Genomic DNA, 26,416 nt, shown 5'->3' on the forward strand with positions numbered 1-26,416 from the left:
CCTGGCCGTACTCAATGAGGGTGGGGGATATGACTAACCCCCACTCTCAGGATGGTATCCAGTTGTAGTAACTACAGCTGTGTGGTGCCACCCTAGAGTGTCCGCTCTGCTTCCTGACCTTAAGGTAGGCCTGCCAGAGTTTTTATTTTCATCCAGCACCGGTTGAGTGTCTGGGTGTGACCTTTGTTGGCCAGGCTGGTGGCCATTCAGTCACACACTTCTGTATTTCTCTTCTTGGTGTGGAGATCCTGGAAGTTGGTCTCCTCCCCCCTAGACCTTGATGAGGTTCAGGATTTTCACACAAGTCCAGGCCAGAGCTCTCCTCCATCCCCGGTCTGTGGCAGCCAAGGAAGCATCAGGAGTGGTGGCAGCTGTGGGAAGGACTGCTGGAGCATTGAGATCACTCATGGCTGCCTTGGTTGCTGCTGTGTTACATGGGGTTTTCACAGCTTGCCACATGGGACAAGCCCTTCTCCTGTTGCCAGGTCTTTTAAGTGCCTCAGGAGAAGGGGAATAGTGGAGATACCAGGTGTGGCCAAAGCAGAGAGAGCTGCAGCTGCAAGAGGCTCCTGGAGGCCAATTATTTCAAATTAGCAGCACTGGAGCGTTCACACTAATGTTATTTCAAAATAGCAATTTTGAAATTAGCATTATTCCCCAAGAAAAGCAGGAGTACAGATTTCAAAATAAGTGGCTTTGCAGTGTGGACACTCCGCTCCTAAATTTGACCTGAGGGGATTATTTTGAAATAAAGCCCTAGTGTTGACCACTTGGCTTGGGTTCCTATCCTTTGGTGCATAAAAAGATTTCAACATTCATTGAAGGAAACACCACAAAGACCTTTACCGTTATTCTCAGAAATTATTAGTTCATCCCCAAAGCTAAAATTGATCATGTGAGTGCAGTGAGGCCCTATGCACCCGCAGAAATTTCTAAGGCAATGGAATCTCTATATATACTATAGGCAGAGTGAAACTAATAGTAGTCCCTAGTGATCTCAGTTTTACTGAAAGGGACCACCGAGAATGCAGCAGTAACAAACTTCAAAGAATTATGGCATAGCTGAGAGCCCCCCCCCCCCCCCAATTCCACTTCACCATGGAAATATTTCCAGCAGATACCTGCATCTGAATGGGGCCCAGAATGCAACAGGATTTAATAAAAACTATCAAAACCAGCACAAAGACCTGTTCCTAGACAGAGGCTATATATTTAAGAACTATGCAAAATATTACGGAGTATGCATGTGACTAAATCCTTTAGAGAAGAAAATCCCTTGGACTGTGTTAAATTAAATAGGATTATGATTTTCATTAATCTGCATCCAATGTGACCATACAAGGGTATTAGGTTGGTAATATTTAATATTTAAGGAATTAGACAGCTGGTCACTGCTGTTACAGAGCCAAGTTCAGTGATTGTTTAGACATGAGAATGTTAAATATTCCATGGTTAATGACATAGTGTGATTTATAATGTCTGAATTAAATGTTTATTTCATGCTCTGTCTGGCAAACCCATTGAATTTAAGTGGAAGGAAATTGATTATGCATAGGTGAAAATGTGAAGATGGTTAAAAGAGGAAAACTCAAAGAAAACACACTTAGGCATATAAAACACATGGAAAATGTCTAGGACAGGACTTTTAAAAGCTCTCAGCACTTGCTCCTTCTGAAGTCACTTTGCAAACTCACATTTATTTCAGTGAATAGAATTAGACCAACAGTAAGTGAGCTTTCAAAAGCAGAACCTGACATCTTTCGATTTCAGAATTAAATGAAATCTGACATTGGGAAGGTGTACCAGGACATAGCTGTGCTACACTGGACTTTAGATTATAAATTGCAATCTGATGTATTTTGTTGAATTATAAAAAACAACTAAATGGTAAACTAAGCTTAATTTAGAAACTGGATCAGTGAATGCCTTTCATTTTGAATTCATTTCAGTTTCTCTCTCTGGTTCAGTTTCTCAACAGTTCGAACTAGGTAGTTAATGTAGGCAACCGGAGTTGCAAATGAAGCCCGGGATTTGAATTTCCCGGGCTTCATTTGCATGTTGCCGGGCGCCGCCATTTTTAAATATCCGCTAGTTCGGACTCCGTGCCCGCGGCTAAGACGAGGTGTACCGGTAGTTCAGAATAGGAAGCCTAATCCGAACTACCTAGTTTGTGCCGCGTGTAGCCGTGGGCACGGAGTCCGAACTAGCGGACATTTAAAAATGGCGGTGCCTGACAACATCAAATGAAGCCCAGAAAATTCAAATCCCGGGCTTCATTTGCAACTCCGGTTGCCTACATTAACCACCCTAGTTCGAACTAGGGTGGTAGTGTAGACATACCCTCTGTTTTAAAATGCAAAGATAATCCTAAGAAAAGGGCCAAATCCCCATAGCAGCATTTAGTCCTCTTGAAGGGAGAGGGCAACAAAGCAGCTTCCCATCCATTAATCATGGGAGCAACCAGTGGCTTGTTCTGTCCCCAGCATAACTAAATCACATTGATTTGTAATGGCCTGCTAGCAACTATTACTTTGGTAGGGATTGTGACGCAGTACGGGGTGGCCTCTGGCTGGGAAGAACTGTCCAGCTGGCTCTGCCAGTTATATACCAGCCAAAGATTATCTTAGGAAGGGGGAATCCCCAGTTACCCAATTCAAGAAGCTTGGAGTCCCCTCTGCACTAATGCAGAGTCACAATGGGATATCACAAGGCTAAGGATTAGGGAAAAATGAAAATTATTATTTAAATTGAGAAAATATTTCATGTTTTTACAATAAACTATTCTCAGAAGAGAGAAGTTTGGTAAATCAAGGTTTTTTTAAAAAATCTTTAATGTGCTTAATTAAAAGAGCTTTCTTTTTTAACACACGTATAATGCGTTCAACATTTTCCATCAGGTGATATCTACAAACAGGAAACCAAATTTACATAAGAATGAGCTCCACTCCTGCTCCCATTTAAGTCAACTGCAGTTTTGTTGATTTTGTTCATTGATTTCAAGGGAATAAGGAATGAGGCCATAATTATATGGCTCTGTGTAGTAACTTTTGAAAATCAGAATTTTAGCTGTGCTGAGGTTTCAGCCACATCTTTTGCATGGATAACTAAGACGCTTTTCCTAGAATGACAGAACAGATGCTATAAAATGAAAACAGGGCAAGGTCAGGACTGGGCTTCAGAGGAGAAACATGGTATCAGCAAAAGCAGGTGTACAATGTTTTGTGCTCTCTTCATAATGGGAACAGAATAAAAAGAAACAGCTGATACATATGCAAATATATAAATTGACACTCGAAATTTAAAAAAAGGATGGGAGGAAAGGCCAGTAATCATATCAGAGTATAAGTTTAATCATTCAGGAGTGATTACTAATACAGTACAAAAGACAAAAGACTAACTTAGTCTGAGGTGTAGCTCTGCTAACCTTTAGTCACAGATCTGGTTAAATTATAAAACATATTGGCCAGTGTATCTGCCCAAGACATGTGGAGTTAGAGGGCATGTTTACACTGGCAAACTATTTAAAAATAACAAATTGATTTAAAAACTCTCAAAATAGCATGTCCACACTAAGGGGAAGCCTCAAAATTAGTCTGAGGCAGGCTCCCTTAATGTGGGCATGCTACCTCAACTTAGAGTGCCAGGAAGCAGAGGGGAGAAACTAGTTCAAATTACTCTGGGGATAAATTATTTCAAAATAGCAATACGCTACCAGTATTTCAAAATAACTATTATTCCCTGAGAAAAGCAGGAGTACAGATTTTGAAATAAGCAGCCTGTTATTTTGAAATAATGGGCTTGGTAGAGTGGACACTCTGCTTATTCATTCGACCTAAGAAGGAGAGGGGTTCGAAATAAAGCCCAAGTGCAGATCTGAGCAGATTGAGTAGAATTTTACTCTGTTGAAATCAAAGTAGTTGCTTTGGAAAATAAGGTTCCACTCTATGTGAACAGGGGTATTAACATCTGGCCTTTTACAGTGGGGTTTGCTTTTTAACATGATGCTTGTAATTATGTTATGGGGCCCCTAATTTAAACATTGTCTCTCAATGACCTCCAAAATAAATCTGATCAATCAAGATCTCTTTTCTAAGCATCTACTATATTGAAAAGCTGGAATGAAATTGAAACTTTATTGTTTGTGTCTTGTATATCATTACTTGTAAAAGATTTTGCAGGCTACAATCCTCAGTTATAATTGTTCAATTGAAGTTAACAGAGGACAGAATTTGTCCCAACAGCTAGAATTTAACCTTTCCTTTGCTGGCGTACAAGCCAGACTAGAATCCAACTCCTTGTCTCAGTGACATATTAATTTTTTTGCTTATAAGACTGTCTGCATATGTACAGGAAACCCACTGGTGAAAAAGCTACAGTTTTTAAATAGTCATTTTTCTGATCTGAACCTTATTTTATAACATGAGGTTTTCTTTTATAGCTGTGAATTCACAGTTCTTGGATGGTGTCTGTAACATCCAAGTGTCTTGAGTTTCTTAGATTTTCTGAACATTTGAAGTCCAGAAAGACTCATAGCAGTTCTACTGGCACAATATTTATCATACAAAATTACACTGAGAAACCACAAAGTAGGACTATTTAAAAACAATTGTTCTTTTGATGAGTGAATATGACCACTTGCAGGTGTCCTATAGAAAGCAGCTATTTGTATGATGTGCACAGAACAGCAGCGGAGGGGTCTTCAAATAAGTGAGCTCTATCACAAATCATTTTTAGACGTGACGAATGGCTCCATTGAGCAATATCCTTGGGTAGAATTTTTTGGATCACAGTGCACTGACGTTTTCCCAACGAAAACTAAGTCTGGCTCCAAATGATCAAATCTGATCTTGATTTAGCTAGCTATATAGCCCTAAGGCCACAATGCATCCATCTAATTCCCCAGCAAAAAGAGAAAGTTGTTGGGGAAAGCTAGCATAACTATGCCAGAATCAAATAGTCATCAGCTGATGCTTGCAATCTATTAAACTGCTGAATTACTGCTACTTATTTCAATTTAATGTGCACTGAAAAGAGTTACAAAGATTACATTTCTTAACTTTTGCCTGTTTCTTTGTAGGTAAGCTACTGATGCTTTCCCCCCACCTTAGAGTATGTTTAGAATGACTACAGAGCTTTTCCGGGATACCGGAACGCGTCTGCTTTTCCACACAATCCACACGGATCGCAATTTGAGTATCTTTTTCCAATTTTTTCTATAGTGTAGACATTGCCTTAGAGGAAGAAGTGATAAAACACATATTTGCTTTCCAAAGTAGACATATTAATTGAATCAGGGTTTTAATTATCTTTATTTATGGGAGGGAGGAATATCATCCTAAACAGAAAAATGCAGTATCAAACCAAAAGCTAGTTGCTAGAAACAATCTTCCTAGCCACTTCTTTAGCTGCTCCCTACCCCCAAAAAACCCTTTTCTTACACAAACATGCCTTGAGTTAAAATCTGTCAGAGGAGTAAAGTTCCTCTGCCTCATGCATAAAAGCAAAAAAATAATGTATCACAATTAAAATAACAAATTAGAAGTGTTAATTGCCCACATAGATAATAATTTAATAATCTCCCATTATGGCATCAGTAGGGAGTTAAGAAATCAGATAAGCCATATATATTGGCATCAGATAAGCATAGAATCAATATTAAAGACATTGTAAGGCTATGTAATGCATCTCTGCTGATACTGGATTGTTCTCCATCATATACCATCATCTTAATCATATACCATCTTTAGGTCTACTCTAGCTTTAACTATCCCAGGTGACTGGGGATGCCACAAGTTTGCCTTGGGAGATTAAAGACTAATGGGTCTCCCTGACTGACATTTTCTGGGTAGTCTGCCTACATTTTCCCTTAATTCCTTTTAATTCTGAATGCTAATGTTTCTCCCCCTTGGTGTGAGTGACGTAGGAGATATCTGTAATATTTTTTATTAAAATTATATGTTCCATCTGTCAATTACATTGTAATTGTGTTTTTTATAATAATTCCAGGGATTAATTCTCATCTCAGATTTGCGGACAACATAGTATTAATTGCCGAAAGCACCAACCAATTGCAGAGCATGCTACAAAGACTTGACAAGAAAAGCAGTCAGGTATGTCTGAAAATGAATCACTGCAAAACAAAATACATGCAATCAGATGTCTTACAAAAATCCCGAATAACAATAACAGGAGAAGAAATCGAAGAACAGTATATATATTCGGGCCAATTAGTTAATATGCACCAAGACCTAAACGGAAAACTTTCACGAAGGATTCGGGCAGGATGGTGTGCATTCAATTCTATGAAGGACGTCCTCAAAGGAAAAATCGATAAGACCACATGTACAAATATCTTCAATTCAACAGTGCTGCCAGCCATGTTGTATGGCAGCGAAATGTGGGCACTGACGAAGAGAGAAGAGCCGCGACTATTGGTAGCTGAAAGGGAAATGGAGCGAGCTATGTTGGGAATTTCCCTTCTGGATTGTATTCCAAATTAAATGATCAGAGAACGCAGTAGTATGAAAGATATTATCGTGGCAATCAGACATAACAAAATGCGATGGGCAGGCCACACAGCACGGCTCACGGACAACAGGTGGACCGCAATTATTGCTGAGTGGTACCCACGAGAACAGAAAAGACCATCCGGTCGGCCTCCAAAAAGATGGGAAGATGACATTGTTAAACGTTTTGGACTTATGTGGAGAAGAAAGGCAAGAGTACGAGAAGAATGGTGGACGTGTTGTGATCAGCGCAATCTTAATGATAGCTGAAGTCCGATCGATCCAGGTGATCCAGGTGATATAACAGCCTCATTAAACTGGTAGGATTTCAGTTGTACTATTTAATGAATTATTCTAGAATCACTATAGAAAATGTGATTAGTGTAGAATAAACAGAGACCAGCCTGGAACTATACAGGTGTGGTATATGTAAAAATAATCAGTTTGACTGCATGCATATATCATAGAAAAGAAGCAAAGCAGAAAAATCAGAGATTATTAAGATTACTCTATATGGCTATGTCTAGATTGCAGGCTTCTTTCTGCCACACTGCCAAAGCGCATCGAAAAAGTGATCTGCTTTTTGAAAAGATAGCGTCCACACTGAATGGACACTCTCTCACATTTAAGCTGTGATTACTATGGATGGAGTGACCACCATCACACCTGTGCTTTTTCCTCTTTCCTCTTCTTTTGAAAGAATTCCCTTTTCCCTGTCCACACATGCCTTTTTCCGAAAGAGCTCATTCGGAAAAAGGCTTCTTCCTTGCAGAAGGAGGTTTACCAATGTTGGAAAAACCCCTCTGATCTTTCGATTTTTTTGTCAAATGAATGTGAGTGCAGTGTGGATGTAAATGAAGGTTTTTTTGGGAAAATGACCGTTTTTCCAAAAAAACTCTATAGTGAAGACATAGCCTATATTCTTACTTTCTGAAAAGTCTGCTTCTGGAGTCTAGCTGTTTAGGTTAGAAGATTTTTTTCTAATTATTTAATAGAATGAGATAGAATTAAGTTGGTTCCACCAAACTCTGCTTTGCAAAGAAAAGAGCCATTGAAGGTGGCTTTGGCAAAAAACAAACACAAAATAAACCCCACTTGATATAGTGTTAGATGTGGAATGATGATATAAGATTTGATAATAAAGATTATTTTGGGGGGATTTTTTTGTATAAACAATATTACAATAGACAGAAGAGATTTTTTTCTTAAAGTGAATATTAGAATTCATGATTACTACTTTGACAGTAGTAATTGCTCACAACACTCCACTAAACTTTCTCTTCACTCAGCTAGAGAGTTACATTTAAGGACAGTTCAGAATCCAAGTCATCTTAGCCATTAAACCTCTTTGTGATGCTGCCAGTTGTGGTGGTGCCTTTAGTGTGGACACCTGCTCAGAAGGAACAGAAGAGACACATACTCATTTTACACAAGCTTTTCCCACAGAGCATCTTGAGGGAGACTGCATCCCTCCTATTCATGGTCCCCTTCCCTTTGATGATTGAATAATACCCTTCTAACAGCTACAATAACTGAGTTCATGAAAAAGTCATATTAGCAAAGTATATAAAGTAGTTAAAAGTTGTTTTAAATTCAGTTTACCAGATGGATACTAGACAAGCCAGCATGATATGTGACTAACCAACACTTCTAATCACAGGTGCCCTGCAACCTTCAAACCAGGGCTTGGGAACCAGGAATATAGGCCCAACAGACATTAGACAGTAATGGCTTTCAGTCACTACCAGCCGGTTCTGTAACCCAGATGCCAAAGGCAATGCAATAAAAGGAGCACAATGAAGATTTAAAGGAACAAAATAAAAGTCAGGTAAAGCCTAAAAATTGCACTCTGCTGAATAACCTGCTATTGGGATTGCAGCTATCGGGTGCATTCTCATAACGTGCAAGCAATGTTTGTATCACCTTTTCAGTTCAAGACTTATTTTTTAATTTAAAATCTTTACTGCAGTGTTTTTTGTTCAGCCATGGGAACACTTGCAAATAAAACTCTGTCTCAAACACTGACCAGCTTAAGTTAAGGTTGTAAATATTGATTACTTCATTAAAAAAAAAATCCCAGGCAGCACTGGAGTCTCAGCTATGAAAACAAATTTCTCTCTTAAAAATGGTTTGGTGCAGCTGAGAAATTGTGCGGTCTTCAGCAGGCCTGCTGATGGTGGAGGAACAGTTGTCTCAGGGCCCATTTATTTAAAGGGTCCTGGAGCTCCCAGCCACCACTGCTGCCACTGCAGCCACAGCAGAGAACTGATCCCCCCTTAAATCACCTCCAAAGCGCTGCTGTTCCAATGGTAAATCCCATACTGCTCTTGATATTTTATTACAGCCACTGGGAGGAAAATATTCATTAAAGGAATCACAGACATCAGCTGTGCTGCAAACATTTTCAGTTCACAGTGTATTTAATTAATAGCCTGCTATATGCAGACTTATAAAAGTGCCTTCACTCTGTTCCAATGTTTATGGTAGTGATGTGATTTTTTGACTTTTTAGGAGCCATCATAGTTAAAACAGTCACTTCATAAAGACAGTTGTCCATTTCAAGCTGATTCAGTCAGTGATGTCTTTTTTATAAGGGGAAATATTTATAGCAATAGAATACATTCATTCAGTCTATAACAAAGACAGAAAAGCAGGTCCTACCCTACCTGCTTCTGCAAACTCTGGCTACAAATCTAAAAGGCATTCTTCTGCTCTAGCTTCCAAACAGTTTTAGATACTTTCCTCTGAGCACCTGAATGGGGAAGCTGAACTAGAGTTAACTCCTTGATCATGTAATCAAATAATGTTGCCTGCAATAAGTTACATCGCTTCTACCTCCTCACCATATTTTGAGCACAGATTAAAAAAAAGTCTAGAACAATTTTTGATATAGTCACCCAGAGAATTGACACAATAAATGCAAGTGTGGGGCTGCATTCTCCATTAATGTACACCAATTTTAAACTTCTATAGCTCCACTGCCTTGAATGGCATTTATTCTTGATTCACAATGCGGAAAGAGAAAGGATACTTAAGTGCATAGAGTCAAGGCAGTGAAGGAGGGTGAACGCAGCCGGGTATTACACAGACCAAAACAGACAAGTGAACTCAAAATTCCTTGAATAAAATAAATAATAATGTATCTGAAAGTAGGAACCACAGTTATTTTAGGGGACATGAGATAGGTCTTTCGATTCATGTGTACATTTACACAAAGTAGGCAAGAGACATTTTGATTTATAAATAGTGAAAATTATCCCCTTTGACCACTATAAAAAGTTCAGGACTGCATATTTCTCAAAATTCAAAGGATAGACTGTGTAAGGTATGCTCTCCCCTTTTCAGTGTATGACTTGGTTTATTTGAGGATTCAAATAATCTAATAATTAAATCCACATGGGGCTGGAGTATTTTAAACCCCTCAGCTCTGTTAGACAGTTATTAGCCTTTGAATATCTTGTCAGGAGATTTTGTAATCACTGTGCGCCAATGTGCTATTGTAACACTGACAGGTGGAACCAAACCTGGGCCATTGGGAGCTTAGTGAATGAGTCTCTACCACTTGAGCTATAAAGCCAGCAGGCACTCAGTTAAGGCTGTAGAGTCACTCAGGCTAAGTCTAGACTGCAAGCCTTTTTAAAAAAAGAGCATCTAGACTACAACCAGTACTTTTGAAAAAGCTAGCCACTTTTTTGAAAGAGAGCACCCAGACAGTCTGGATGCTCTCTTTCGAAAAAGCACAGTTTGCATTACATAGACTCTTTTTTCGAAAGAGCACTTTCGAAAAAAGACGTTATTCCTTGTAAAACAAAGTTTTCTGCCATCGAAAAAACTGAGGCTTTCTTTCGATTTACTTTCAAAATAATATGGCAGCAGTCTAGATGCAGGGGATGTTTTTCGAAAAAAGGCCACTTTTTTTCGACAAAAAAACAACAACAACCCTGTAGTCTAGACACACCCTCATTGTTTTCTCTGTAAGTTGTCTGTGTGCCACTACATGGGACAGTGAACCACACCAGTAGCCACATTTATCTTCCTTGAGCCTTAACTTTCCCTCTGTAATAGTTGTACTTCTTGCTACTGAGAAAAAGGTTAGAATGAGCAACGAATAAAATATAATTTAAAAAAATCTAATCCACAGCCAAAATTTCTAAGCTATCTTTCATGCCCAGTGGTATTTCTAAGCACCTAAACTATTATTTTTTCTTTTTTTGTGTCAGCAATCTCCTTCAGAAAGCTTTTCAACTTATATTTTGGATTTCTTGTCCCCAAGTTCAAAAGAACCTTGCATACCATTTTCTTTAATGTTGCTTATTTTGCCAAAATAAATTAGCTTTCACAAAGAAGCTCCCTGTCGTCACTTTGCAAAGTACTTCTCTTCTGAAGACACCTACAATTTTCTCTTTAATTTCTGATATGGAAATCTAGGGCTAGATCTTACTCTGATAATTATTTCAGTTTTATACTCATTTTGATTTGGTTCTAAACATTCAATAGTTCATGTAACACTTGTATGGCTTATTTTTCCTTTCAGCCTTAATATTGACAGGGAGATAACAGGGGTAAATGCTTCCACCCTTATTTATTTTTTTAAAATATAGTATTTTGGTTCAGATCTGATGACAGCAGCCTCTAGATCTTCTACCAGTTCTGTGACTCTGAAACATATGTGGAATTGGCAGACCGCCACATAGATTTTAAAATCTTTTCTTTGCCCAGCTCAGAGGAGCCACATCTGAAAAAATATGCTGGAATAAATGGTAAGAGCCCAACAAATTTCCCTTTTAATTTCAATCAATGTGGTATGCGTCCATTTGCTCAAAGGCGATTTAATGGAGAATACTTCTAAATCAATATCCTGACAGTTCAGCCCACTTGGATTTCAGTTGTATCATCCCAGACTGCAATGATGGTCACAAGAAAGAACTGGGGAATAAATGAATGAAACAGATCCTTAAATCCTATACCCAGACTAATGGGACAGATGCTGTTTTAACACAGTGAGTCTTTTCCTTACTAGTCTATTGGGGAAAGATTGGGTTTCTGCCAATGGTAGTCTTTCCTTTCATAAATCTTATAAAACTGCTTTTAATGCTTTTATTTTTTAGTACCAACCTGATCATCTTCTCACTGTGATTTAGTAGAGATCGCCACATGCTGCCAAAGAATCCTACATAATTACAGGATTTATGGGTGCAGTTTTTTGGAGGAACTCATCAAAATGGTAACAGCTTATTACTGAAGCTAAATTATTTACATATTTGCCAAGGGCAACATGCTGGATATGGCAGAGCCTATTGTTAGGCACAAGTTAGAGATGGGGTTTAGGATCCTTGGTTAGTTCATTAATTTTTAAGAGACTTAGGCAATTCATGAAGAGACACCCTCAGCCTGTTGATCAAAAGGCAGTCATTCAGCCTGCTTCCCTCTCTCCTTGCTGTAAGAAGCAGGGGGCAGTTTTAGTAATTTCAAACTTGTTAGCTATAATTAGAGAGTAGAGACAGGGGAAAAGGCCAGTGGAATGACTGAACCTGGTTTTTCCAAGAGTACTTGGGATATGTGGGGTACTAGATAATGAAAATCTAAATTCCTTCTAAGAATAAAATAAAGGTTTGAAAAAAATGTTTGCTGGATAAGTTAAAATTACATTAAGATGGGAATAGTATCTGCTACTTCAGCCCAATTCTCTTCTGGGCCAAGTTTACAGATTGCAAATATGACACAGCAGAATTTCCACATAAGGTTAAATGGATGTATAGCTTCTCTTCCACAGGAAAAAAATTCTTCTTGTAGACAAACTACAGATGCCTACTTTGCAGACTTTGTTTTCTCAAATTGAGGTTTTCCATTATTTGCTTCACAGTATTGTTATTAAAATGAACAAAGATCATGGTAGAGTGAAAGCTTTGTTATCCTTCATGTTGAGGGATTGAGGGTGCCAGTTAATCAAATATTCCTCTTAACTAAGAATTATACTATCAATGGCCTATACATGTTCAAGGTACTCACCAATCCAATAGTAGTACCGTACTGCAGAGTGGCTGTTTTCTTGCACTTAGGTGTATATAGGCAAAGTTTTCTATAGAGTACATTATCTTATGACACTGCATATCACACATAACGTACACCCAGATCACTAAGAATACACTTAACACTAAAACTATACAGAACATAATTTATTCTTCCTTTGATTATTCAGAAGACACTTTGGGGTCTTGTAGTGCCTCAGGGTCATCATTATCAACATCAATTATCGATGCAGAAGTTGTAGGATATAGGGTCATTACAGATTCAGCTCAATGACCCTCAATGAAAGCTGCTTATTTTAATACATCCCTGCTATCAGCTCACTTCCTTGTCTTCTGCCTCTTTTGCATAAAACTAGAGTACAGAATATGCAGTTGAATAGTGTGCTGAGTAGTATATTAGTCCCTGTTACTAGAGTGAAAACTTTTATTTAGAGATATCAATAATAAGGGTTAAGAGCTTTCCAGTTAGTTAAGTGCCAAATAATACAGCTTATACTGTATTAACAATATGTAATATATGTATTATGCCTTGGTTATGATAATCTCCTCCTCTCTGGTCTTCCCACCTCATGTGCAGCACATTGAGAATGTAGTAGCTAAAAACCATTTTGGTCTCTTAACATTGCCATTCTTGCTGATTTCCATGCCGCTTCCTATGACACTCCTATACTTGGAATAAACCTCCCTACCTAGTGCTCCAATTCCTTTCCATTCTAACTGTGCCTGTACGTGTCTCACAAATGTTATGGCATCAACATTTCCTTTTCATTTGATCAACAAAACTGCCCATTCCTAGTCTGAATGAATACAGTTGTAACAGCCAAAACTGACCCAGTTTACTGGATGGAGAAGTCTGGGTCTACACTGCACCCTTATCTTGAAATAAGTTATGCAATTTGAGCTACGCAAATTGCGTGGCTTATTTGGAGTTAATTTCTAAATAGAGCGCTATTCCAAAACATACCTTAATCCTTGTGGAATGAGGTTTACATGGATGCAGGATAGCAAGTCTGTTATATTTCAAAATAACAGGCTTGCTCAAAAGATGGAGAATAGCTATTTCGGGATACTGAAAGTGTAGACACAGGCCAAATTAATTAAAAAAAAAAGTCTGGGAGGGATGTGTTAACTTCATTATCAAGAGATAAGGCATCGACCAATTACTGCAGAGATAACAGAATACAAGAGGAAATTAATGTTGTCAATACTATGGACTTCTCAGCTGTATAATGTTCAAAGTAAATAGTGCATGTTACATGAGTCCAGACCCTACCACCACTCTCTCACCCTGTATTCATGAACCACATGATGCATGGAAAAGGGGGGTGAGTGATGGGGAAAGGATGTTAGGACCAAGCCACTTGCACTCTGTAGGGCTGTGCTCAATGGTGATTCCTATGTGCTATTGTGCATAAAGACTGAGAGAATTGGTCAGAACTCTCATGTAGCATTTGTGGAAGGAAACAATAAAATATGTGCATCAGTTAGGTAGTACTGAACCTGCTATGGTAACTAAGAAGGGGCAGGGAAGGCATCTTAGGAAAGAGAAGGTTCTTTTGCCCCACATTGGTTCTAGACTGATATTTTCTGTGTCTTGGCCAAGTGTGGTACTTGGGCTGTGCACAAGCATGAGAATTTGGCCCATAAAAAGAGAGACAAATTACTATATAGAATTAGATATGAACAATTAAGTTTGATCAGAGAGTTGGACATACACATTCCTACAGGTTTTGGGTGTGCTGTTGCTGTTTTATTTTGCCTCCTTATAGAGCCATAGTCCTAACTATCCAGTTCAGGTTTGGCCCCGCAATGCTAACCTCCCTAAACTAAATACTGATACTGTTATAGTGCTATTATGAAAAACAGTGGCACCCCCCTTACCTCAGACTTGGTGTTTAGTTTTGGTCATCCTATCTCAGAAACAAAGAGGTTCAAATATGCATGATGAGAGTGACTAGAGGCATGGAAAGATTTTCTAATGGAGATATTGAACAGACTAGACCTTTTTTTACTTTAGACAGAGATGAATAAGAGGATACACACCCACTCACATACTGAGGCATGTGCAGATGGGCACCACCAATAGAAACACATGCTGTCAGTTGTGGGCGCTCTGCTCATCAGCTGGGTGGTACCTCAAGCTCTCCTTGGTGGCTGCCCAAGTGCTCAGCTTATAGAGAATATCCACATATATATATTGTGGGGTGAGGGGCTCAGTGCAGGAGGATGGGACAGTCAGCGGTGTTATTCCCCAAGGCCAGGCAGGGCTAGTAGGGGACACACTACCTGCCCACCCAGCAGCATTACTCCCCAGGACAACATGGGTGTAGTGGAGGACGTGCTGCCTGTCTGCCTGACAGCTGCTCCAAAACTCTCTGGGGCTATCAGAGCAGGTGGAGTATCCTTGCTTGCTGCTCCCTGCGGTCATTCTGGAGCATAACTGACCCTGTTATCACAGCCCTCCCTTTCCATTTGTCTGTCACATTCCATGCACATCCCAGTGTCCTGGCACAACCAAACCCTGACTTGCTTTAAGTCAGGATAAGAGGAAGCTGCATACCAAATTTAGTGGTCCTAGCTCTTCCTGTTTAGGCGTTCTTGAACAAACTCACACATGGACGGAGAGACAGACACAAAAACTCTTTCAAAAATTTAATATATAATGTATAAATTGAATGGTGTAGAGAACATGTATTGGGAACTTCTATTCATCCTCTCTCATTATACAACAACAAATGGACATTCATTGAAAGTGGAGAGACAGCTAATTTAAAACTAACTACAAGACATGCTTTTCTCACATAAAACACTACGGCTGTGTCTACACTGCACCCCTTTTCCGGAAAAGGGATGCAGATGAGACAAGTCGGAATTGCAAATGAAGTGGGGGATTTAAATATCCCCCGCTTCATTTGTATAAACATGGCTGCTGCTTTTTTCCAGCTTGGGGCTTTTCCAGAGAAAAGCGCCAGTCTAGATGGGATCTTTCGGAAAATACCTAGAAACCATCTACTACAAGACAGACCCAAGAAAACCAATAATAGAACACCACTTGTCATCACCTACAGCTCCCAACTTATACCTGTCCAACACATTATCAATAGATTACAGCCTATACTGGAACAGGACACTAAACTCCAAGAAGCTCTGGGAGACAGACCCATAGTCTCCTATAGACAACCACCTAACCTCAAGATGATTCTTACCAACAACCACAGGACATACCACACTAATACCAACCCTGGTACTTTCCCTTGCAACAAACCCCGCTGCCAGCTTTGTCCACATATTCACTCTGCTGACACCATTATTGGGCCTAACCAAGTGAGTTATAAGATCAAGAATACATATTCCTGCGCCTCCAGAAATATAATCTATGCTATCATGTGCCGAAAGTGTCCGTCTGCTATGTACATTGGACAAACGTCTCAGACACTTCGCCAAAGAATCAATGCCCACAAAACAGACATTAGACAGGATCACAAAGAAAAAACAGTTGCTTGTCATTTCAACCAGAAAGGACACTGTCTGAATGACCTGCTAACCTGCATCCTACTTCAGAAGACATTCAAATCTGCACTTGAAAGGGAATCCTCTGAACTGGCATTCATGCTAAAATTCGACATTTCCCCTTCCCCACCTCTAATATCATTAACTCACTGGCATTCACCTTCCTTCCCCTCCCCCCCCTTACATCCCCCTTCTGTTCTGTAATGTGATTTGTCCTTTTCATGTGTGTTCATTTTTTTAAATTGTATCCTTTGGTATATATGGTTGTGACTATTTTCTTCCATTATTTGATCTGAGGAAGTGGGTCTGGCCCACGAAAGCTCATCATCTAATAAACCATCTTGTTAGTCTTTAAAGTGCTACATAGTCCTGTATTTTGTTTCAGCTACACCAGACTAACATGGCTACATCTCTATCTTTATTTTGTAGTATTTCTATGATTTCAGCTAGGACCATAAGGTGCCTTGGTATGTGAAACTGAAAGATATTGGATCAAATTCTCTGCTGGCATAATTCCATTTTCTTCAGTGTTATGCCTATAGAGAATTTGCCTCATTCATTTATTTATATTTTTAAGTCCCACTAAGTCACAGGCCTGTTCTTTTATCCAAACCAGCTTGCCCATCCTAATGCTTCTCCATTTTCATCTGTTAAGTTACCCACAGGTCATTTCCTTGCTTTTAGATGATTTAATGTATACTATTGCTGAGTCCTCCACCTTTCTAAGAACAGGTTATGAGGTCCATTTTTTGGCAGACTTCATCCTTAAATGAATAACATTCTACAAAACATTGTTTGATCAGCATTTCATCCCATGTTTTAAAACTAAGAGTTTCCTGCTTGCTTGCTCACTCAGCGGCGGCAAGGGACTTTTCATGCAAACTCCGACTGTAACTGTGAGCCAGACTAAGCAAAGTAAATGTCTCTCTTATGGATTGGTTTTGGCTAAACTCCAAAAGAAGAAAACAGTAAAATTATATCTTTGGTTTGGAATTTCCCAGAACAATCAGGATCAAAGGAGAGAGTGACCTTCCCATGCTTTCAGATCCTATACTTTCTTTCTGATGGTGAAGGGAGGGGTAGAGATGGGGCAGATGGAAGAAAAAAGAAAGATGAATGTTTTTATATGTAGGGGATCCCTAAATTACCTGCAAGTATTTTTTGTACATATATATCCAGGAGGTGCACAGCAGTGACACATTAGTATGTGCTGAGCAAATTATTTTATGGTAGTAAATCATTTGGCACATTTCACCTTTTTGTTTGCTCATGAATTATCCACAAATGAGGCCTGGTTAGAAATACATTAGTTCATTAATCACAATTGTTCAATTAATAGTTGGTGCACCCACATTTGAGTGACCAGTTTGTTTTCAAGCTGGTGACTTGTAAACAGTATTTGGTATTTGCGCTATCTGATCAAATGTGTCTGTTTCATCAATAGGAAAAGTCTTTATTATTTTGTCTGAAAGTTATTCATGAGCCTTCATAATTGTACAGTAAATGTATTGTTTTAAAACTTTTTATTTTTCCTAAAAGTGGAAATACTGTAGTCATGTTAGATATAGATATAGAGATATAGAGATTTTTTCCCCCCTGAGTTCACCATTCAACTCAGGTTAGTTAGTTGACAACCAGATTCAATGCTTAGTGGGATTAGAGAAGCCAGAATTCAGAAAACTGTCCAGCCCTCTGATCTTATCTCAGAGATTTACAAAATTATGCTGTTTGAGTATGGAAAAAAGTTGAAAAATAAATCCATGCATTTCATCTCGTACTTTGCATAATTTATAAGCTCCTGTTCTACTCCTCTAGTTGACAGTGAAATTACACACACACACACACACACACACACACACACACACACACACACACACACACACACAGAAACAACCTTTTTAATGTACTCTTTTTTTAGGGTTGGCCTATATTGGGGGTGAGAGAGAAAAACATTAACAGTTCACTCCTCAAAGATGATAAATGATTTCAGTAGTTTTCTTTTCCTTTTTTCTGTTCTTGCAGCACTAAACATATGTAATTTGAAAGATGTAATAATTAGTGAGGGATTATAAAAGGATATATCAACCTTACTCAAGCAGTATCAGCGTCATCCCTTATAAATTAGATCTACTTTAACAGAGAATCTCATGGAAAGAGATAGTGAACTGGACCATAGTATTGTGGTTGGATAATTCTGAAAACACTCTCACTTAAAAGGGCAAATTTTAATTAGAAGGCTCCACTATTTATGCAGAACTAAATTATGATCCTACCAAGAAAGATGATGTCAAGTGCCACCTGAAAATATACAGCCATGAGACTACAAAAAGCAAAAATAGATATTAAATATTGCAAAGAGAAGGGATTGTTAAAAAGGGGAGTTATTCACAGTTATAATACATCCCCCCCCCATTCCAAAGCAGAAACTGAATCTACTTGTAAGTCCCACCACAAATAAGTAAGATAGCATTGGTGAAAGTTGGTGCATTTCCTACAACTCTGCGAATAAAAGAGATTGTCCATTATGGTCTTGCAAGCCAGTACTCTGAAAGTTTGTCAGTGGATATACAAAACCTGGAAATGACCACGAGTCTGGTGCAAAGGAAATTATGCAAACAAGGAGAACTTTGGAAGTAAAAGGACCACAGATCAAGCAAACAACAGTTCTGGAGGAGAAAGATGATGTCAGAGGTCCATATAAAAGAAAGGCAGATAAAAACAGAATTAGATTTGAAGTGGGAGTGTCCAATTTCAGCTGTACCAAAGAGGATCTCTATACCATTGTGAGATCAGAATCAGACCCCTGCTTTTTTCAGGATAACAGCTATGATAATAAAGGGGCTATGGCAGATAGTTCCATTTATATTGATATTAGTAATGGACATGAGTTATAATATGTGTATGTCAGAAAGGTTAAAATAAAGTATTTACTTGTGTCACTAGGGGAGCTAAGCTACTGTGATTTTGGAAAACGTAAGTTGTGAAGTTCAAAAACTGTGTTCATGACTATCTCAAGTCATAACTCAATAGAACAGACAGATGATTTTTTACACAGAAGTCTGTGAACCTGCCTTTCTAAAAGTAGTCAAGGGATATTTCTCATATACTGAAGATCAACACTTTACCCCTTCCCCAGTTCCTGTCCTGTGTGAATGCCTTGGTAAATTCACTTCATTATAAATTTGTTGAGATAGAGTAATAATGAGTGGGTTTATGCCTATTTCTTGTATAGAATGCCATTAGTTTCTCATTTAATTGTTAAAATAGCAAGTGTCATATGGATAACAATGTAGAGAAAATTGAGATTTATTTACCATTTCCATTTACAAGGAATAACAACTCCTCTGTCTTTGCAAGAGAAAGAGGAACCAGCTGAGATTAACTTGGTAAAGAGAGTGAAAAAGAACACGGGGAGGGCAGCTGTCTCTGACATGGACTGCAGAGGCCGGTCTGACTTGATATAGAGCATACCTTTCCTTTCCTACAGCAGGTGCAAGTGTCCTATGACTGAATGTTACAGGAGTGGATATGTATAAGTAAGTGAGAATGAGTTTTATTGGTTTCTAAGTTCATCTGATTAGGTAACTTCTAGATCTTAGAAATAGCTAGCTGACCACAACCTTCTTGTATGTAATCAGACAGGCTTATTTCATACGATGCAAGTAATACTGGAGGCTTAAATTATCATAACAGTTTTAACATCTGCTCTGCAGTGGTATAGGAAGTATCAGTTCTCAAGGATGCTAGTTTAAAGGACAAATCAACAACATTATGAAAATGAGAGAGAAGAAAAGAAGGTGTACATTTGCAAAGAAAAGATTGTTTAATTAGGGTTTTTTCCTCAATCTATTGTTACTTGCATTCCAATAGTGAGTAGAGAGCTTAATTGGGATCACAATCCTATTCATATTTCTTCTACTTCCTTTCTGCCTCTTCTTTTGCATATCTGTCCTTTAAAGGCATAAAGAACACATAAATACTTCCCACTCCAGAATGACTAGTATATTCATAGTAACTAAATCCTTCCCTGAGCATCTAAAAGAGTGCAATGAGAAATAGTTCTATATTATCACAAAAAATCATTGGAACTACAATGCAAGTCCTTTGTATGTATATGAAATATTGCTTGTTACTTCAAATAGCTGCACACACATTCTGTAAGTGTCAACAACTCTTATTTTGGTGCGAAGATTTTTTTTTAGGATTTAACAGAGCAAATAGGGTCAGTGGAAATTGCCTTAGTGCTTAAAGACCCCAACCATTTGCAAAGTACCTTTAAGGTGCCGAGCCATATGATCAAAGATGTATTTCCTCAGAAATAACTAACTCTAAAATTCTTGTGTGAATCAGTTATTTTTATTGCTTTTGAATGTGTTAACTTTTTTCTTTTGAAAGTCAATAGTAGTACTTAGGAGATGGCTAAATTAACAGGCTTGGAGACTGAAATATATTATGCACAGAACCACCAGTCCAAACCTCCACACACTACTTCATCAAGCTTAACCAGCAGGTCATTAAGCTAAACTGCCTCCATCTGGTTTCATAGCCAAATATCTTGGTGTTAGGAATGTGAATTCTAATATCCTTAACATTTGAAGATATTAGGTGGGGGCTGCAACTCAATCTTCAGTCAAGGATGTTTGTCCATCAGTTGTCAAGGTGCTTCACAGTTTTAGTGTCTGGAGAAGGGGAGGGCTTATTGGGTTCATCTTTATTGGGTTACTCCTTGATTACTATGCCAGTACAGGTTGGACTTCTCTGGTCCAGCACCCTGGGGACCTGATCGGTCCTGGATGAGAGATTTTGCTGGACCAGGGTGGTCATTCTGGACCCCCAGCTGCCAGCCTCCTCTAGCCCTGGCTCGACCATTGCCCTCACACTGGCTCTCCCCCTTCTCCCTTGCCCTGCTGCCCAGTCAGCCCCGCTCTCCTACCTGGCAGCCTGCTACCTATGCTTGCACTGGGCTCCTGCTCTAGTGCCCAGCATTATATTTAAAGTCCTAAGTTGTTTAGGGCTATGCTATAAAGACGATATGGAAGGTATGTAAAATCTTCATCACTGGAGAGTTTAAAGAGCAGGTTACATATACACCTGTCAGGAACAATCTAGCAAATTCTTAGTCCTGCCGTGAGTGCAGGGGACTGAGCTAGAAGACCTCTTACCTACGTCGTGCTTTGGCTATAATATTAAACTTGGAGTGAATTTTAGAGTTGCATGAAAATTGGCATTTTTTTTAAACTTAAACCATAGCTTTGTTCACATGTGCTACATTCCTTCATATTAACTTGGGATTTTAGGTTCATGTGTAGCCAACTCAACACCACTTGACTTAGCTCACTGTGTTTTTTGTGGCTTCCTACTAAAATGACCGTAACTTGGAGGGAAAAAATAATTTGTTAGGGTCTGAGCCAAAGCCTGTTGCAGTCAGTGGAAAGACTCATGTTGATTCAAAGCCCACTGGAGTCAGGCCTGTGGATCTTACTACCTCGTTCTTATATATCACTAGTCTTCTGTACCCTAGTTTCTCAGGAAAAAAAAAAAAAGTCCCAGGCCTCTAAAGTGCAAATTAGTGGCTCTTTGCAGCTACCTTTTAAGTCAATTAGCACTAAAGCTTCTTGGAAAATGGAAAAAAAATCATTTGATTTTTCATCAAAGCCTGATTTCAATGTAAAATTTCCAACCAACTCTAGTTACATTCAAAAGCGCTGTCAGACCTACTTTTGTTAATTTAAGAAGCATTTTCTCCAAACTGGGGCATGCACAAGGGGAGGGGGCAAGTAGGGACACACACCCCTCAATAATCTGTGGGGGTCACAGAGCTCCTTCACAAGCAGAAAAGTTTAAATTCCCGTGCATGCCCTTGTTTCAACTGAAATCAACAACAAATGTCAGATCAGGTCCATTCTGAAAGTGTGCTATAAACATAGAGTCAGCATTGTTAAATCAACCTCTGCAGAAGCAGAAGTTAATCAAAGGTATGTGAGGGGGTCATATAAATTCTGCACTGAGCCACCAGGGATAGGCCAACCAGTGTGGGCCCAGGAGGCCAGGCCACCTGTTCCCTGCTACATGTGCTCCAAGTGAAGAGTTCAGATAAAGGGAAGCAGCCCGGACCAGATGAGGGGGGCACAGCAATGGAAGGAAGTACATTCTTGACTCCTATAGAGATTCCTGCACCGCCCCACATGGCAGAGCCCAGAGACCTCGATTACTCACCCAGTGGCCCTATGGAGGAAGTACCATCCACTGAGGAGGCTTCCTGCACTACCCCCACCAGCAACAGAGAGGTAAGGCCTGTAGATCGATTGTTCACTTGCCTTGCCCTGCCCAGGGTGCTTAGTCCTGACCAGGAGATCAATCCCCTAGAGTGCTGGATTATTTCACTACCCCAGCTAGGAGGCTGTAGGGCCTCATTCTACTTACTTATTTTGCCCCATCTCTGGGGCCACACATTGATTGCTGCTTTGCCCTGGACAAGGGGCTGATTCTCCTGAGCATTTGACTGTTTTGCTGATACTGTCAACAAAGCCTCTGTCGACAGAGAGATGCAGTCTAGACGTAGCCTTAAACAACAATATTTAGTTCTTGTATAGCGTTTTCTATCCTCACTGCCCTGTTTGTAAATTGATCTGCCTAAGACACACTTTGTTCAGCCTGATAGGAATGAGACACAGCTAATATACTCCATCCGAGAAAGACTACTTCATCTCCCTGTTCTTTACAGGATGGATTGATCAGATGGATCTGAAATTGCCTCTTGAATTTAGTGCCAAATGATATTTAATGAACATTGCTAAAATGGTTGGCAGCCTCCCCTCTGGAAACTGAAATAAATATAATCTCTTTTGATCCTCTGACCTATAGCCGATCATACTATAGGCAAAAATCATCCTGCTTCTTTTAGTACTCTTCCTGGCAACACAAACACTGGTGTCATCTCATAGGAGGTCTCTCATGATTTCTCACCTGGAGTCAAAGTCCTTAGTTAACAGTGGTTGGTTGGGATAGTATATTCAGCAGCTACTGGGATACTGGTAAATATAAACAAATCTAAGATTCCAAGATGCATGGAATACATAAATTCAGCATGGTGGTCCGCATAAAAAAGCAACAGATGCTATATATGAAAGAAGTTTGCTTTCCATATTATATACATATATTTATTGGAGTTCATGGATCTCTCTCATCTGAGAGTTTGGTTTTACATAATGCCTTTCATAGTCAAGTTATCAAGTGATTTATAAAAATGATTGAATTAACTGTGGTGACTGCAAAGACTGAAGGCAAACTAGAAACTGTTGTATGACCTGATTAACAGCTTGTGCATAAGCTGTTTATCCATAAGACAACACATGTAATGCAAAGTGGAATTCTCCATCACAGGCTCATTTCTTTAAATAAAGGCTAGTATGATCTTCACCAGAGTGAAATTGAAACCAATTTTACACCCAATTTAACAGGAAATATTTTTTAACTGCCTGCAACAAATAACAACCAGCTGGTTTGAACTGCATTACTTACACTATTTGGCAAAATAGTCTGAGATCAAGTGACGGAACTCTATTATAAATTAATCTCAGTGTTGGCCTATAAAACAATATGCTTGTCCCCATTTGTAAGCCTATATGAATAATACGTCAAGAGTTCATGGCATGAGTTATATATGTTGAGAAAGTGAACAGAGATTGTCCATACACTACCCATGCTCTACAAAACAAAACAAATTTGGAGGAAATGTTTAGTTAAATGAACAATTGCAACATTTTCCTGGCTCTCCATTGCCAATAATATGACTAGGCTGCATTCAACTAGTCAGATGAACCAATTGGTCTGCTAGGAAGGGTCCAGAAACAAATCTGTTAAACCAGACAGAGATTAATCATTTGGATAAGATGATTGTCAGCTAGCCAATGGTTGAGAAATACCACTCAAAAGCCAATTTGGGCCCAGTACAAAAAGAGTGGGACTATTCACAATAGGAAGTAATCTGCGTCAAGTTATGTTTTATAGAATCAACCCCTTACTAAGGAAATCATATCAATATAACAAGAAACCAGTAAATTAAACATTCTTCTGGACTGTGAACCAAATGATACTTACAGCCCGATTCAGCAAGATACTTATGTTGTAGCTGGGATACTATTATCTGTGCGTAATTTGCAGAGTCTGTTTAATAATACTATTCATAAAACAAACATTTATCCAGAACTTGGAAAAAAGGCTCTTTTGTTTAATGTAAACTTTTTTTGGAGGGGGTGGAACCCATACACTTCACCCACATCCCAGCTGTTCCACTGCTTATTGGAAAGACCGTACCAGCAAGGGCAGTCAATCAGTTTCTGTGCTGGTACAGCCAATTCATTACCAACAGCCCCAGAGCCTTCAATGTCCCATATTGATCTTGAAAGGTGGTAACTTACAGAAACAGTGCTTACTTTTTCTTTGTTAAATTGATTGAAATCTAGCACTGTAAAACTGTTACTAATTTGCAGAATGTTTCTGGGTGCTTTGTGGAGGGTTGGGTTATATATTAATATTACTTTTAGAGAGACACACAAAGATTCCAAAGCTTCAGAAGGATAGCCCAGTTAGTCTGTAACTAGAAAAACTTAAAAAACAAAAAGTCTAGCAGCACCTTAAAGACTAATAAAACATGTAGATGGTATCATGAGTGTTCGGGTACAACTGGAACTGGGTTGTACCCACGAAAGCTCATGATACCATCTATGTGTTTTGTTAGTCTTCAAGGTGCTGCTAGACTACTCATTGTTTTTTAGAAGATTCCAAACAATACTCAAAATATAACCAAATTGTCAAAAATATCAGGAACTTACCCAATGAAAATCAAAATCTCCCTCCTGAGCAGAAGTGGGAGTAAATAGATATGGATTTGCAATGGTGATCCAAAGGTTAACAAATTTGGGCTGTCTTGGAGTCATCCAAGTCAGCACTGGGGATGTCACTATCATTACCTGACATGACAATCATTCCATTTTGTTTTTAAACACTCCTCCCAGAAGTAGTTATTTCACAGACTTTGCTCTCAGTCACAAAATGTTTGTGTATTCAATAAACAGATGCATGTTAAGTACTTGCCTTAAAATCTGAAGATGTAAGATGCTACCATATTGTCCTCTGTGATCTTAGAACTATGACAGAGCAATGCAAACTGGCAATATTTGTCTAGAGAGCCTGATTCTCAGCTGGTGTAAATCAGTCCCCTGAGTGGAGTTACAGTGATTTACACCAGCTTACAATCTAGCACAGTAGCAGACATTTGTGCACACTATACAGGCTATATATGATCCATAAATATTGCTCATAACTTATAGCCTAGCATCATTATTATTACTACATGTGTTTCTGGAAGATCCCTGAAATAAATGCTCTACCGAGATTCAAGAGTGCTATTTATATTTAACAATATATATTCATAACACAAAGGACTCCCTCTTTTTATTTTCTAGACTCACATTGTTTTTGTAATCTCTTATGAAAATATGTTCAGTTTTATTTATAGTTGATTCTGTCCATCTATTTTTAACTTTTAAAAATACTAACCTATACTTTAAACTTTGATGGGATGAAGGATGGAGGGAGATAGAAGAAAATTTTACAACTATTTTCATATGTGTGCATGCACACACACATACCCAAGTTACCATAGCAAATCAATTTACTAATGCCCCCAGATGCTAGCAAATAAGGCGCAGAAATATCTTCCTTATTCCAATTTCATTAAAGTGGCCTTTGTCAAAATTGTTTCCATGTAGTGATGGTATGTTACAAATAACCTAGTAAGGTATGGAAGTATTTACCAAATTTACATGTCCCAGATGATGTGGCATTAACACCTAACACAAACGTGTAAATCACACTGGAATACTATAAAGCACAGAGGACTTTCATAAACGTATCCCCTTGGCTTGTGATTGAATTCCCTTAAGGGATGCCTTCAGAAACACAATCATAGGAAAGGCAAAACATAGTTCCCTCATGTAGCTGCCAATGCAAATGGTGGGAAGTTTGTATAAATAGTTGTACCACTCCCTTGAATTCTTACTGCTGACAGTTGAAAAGGGGTCACGCCACGGCCACAGAGCATTGCGGTTCCCAGTGGCTCCATTTTGTCTTTTGCAGCTAAGGAGAGCGGAGGGAAGTGGCGTGGGCTGAGACACCACTTCCCGCTGCTCTGCTTGGCTGCAAAGAGCAAAACGGAGCAAATGGGAGCCGCAAGGCTCCATGGCCATTGTGTCAGTAAATAAACAAACCGAGGCAGCCAGTTAATGTATTTCTCAAAATGGTTTCGCAGAACACTTTCAGAAGCACAAATCTAGACCATCCCCGACAAGACCTGCTCTAAAAAATCTC

Source organism: Pelodiscus sinensis, chromosome 2 (genome assembly GCF_052426305.1).
Source record: "Pelodiscus sinensis isolate ZL-2025 chromosome 2, ASM5242630v1, whole genome shotgun sequence".
Taxonomy (NCBI): Eukaryota; Metazoa; Chordata; order Testudines; family Trionychidae; genus Pelodiscus; species Pelodiscus sinensis.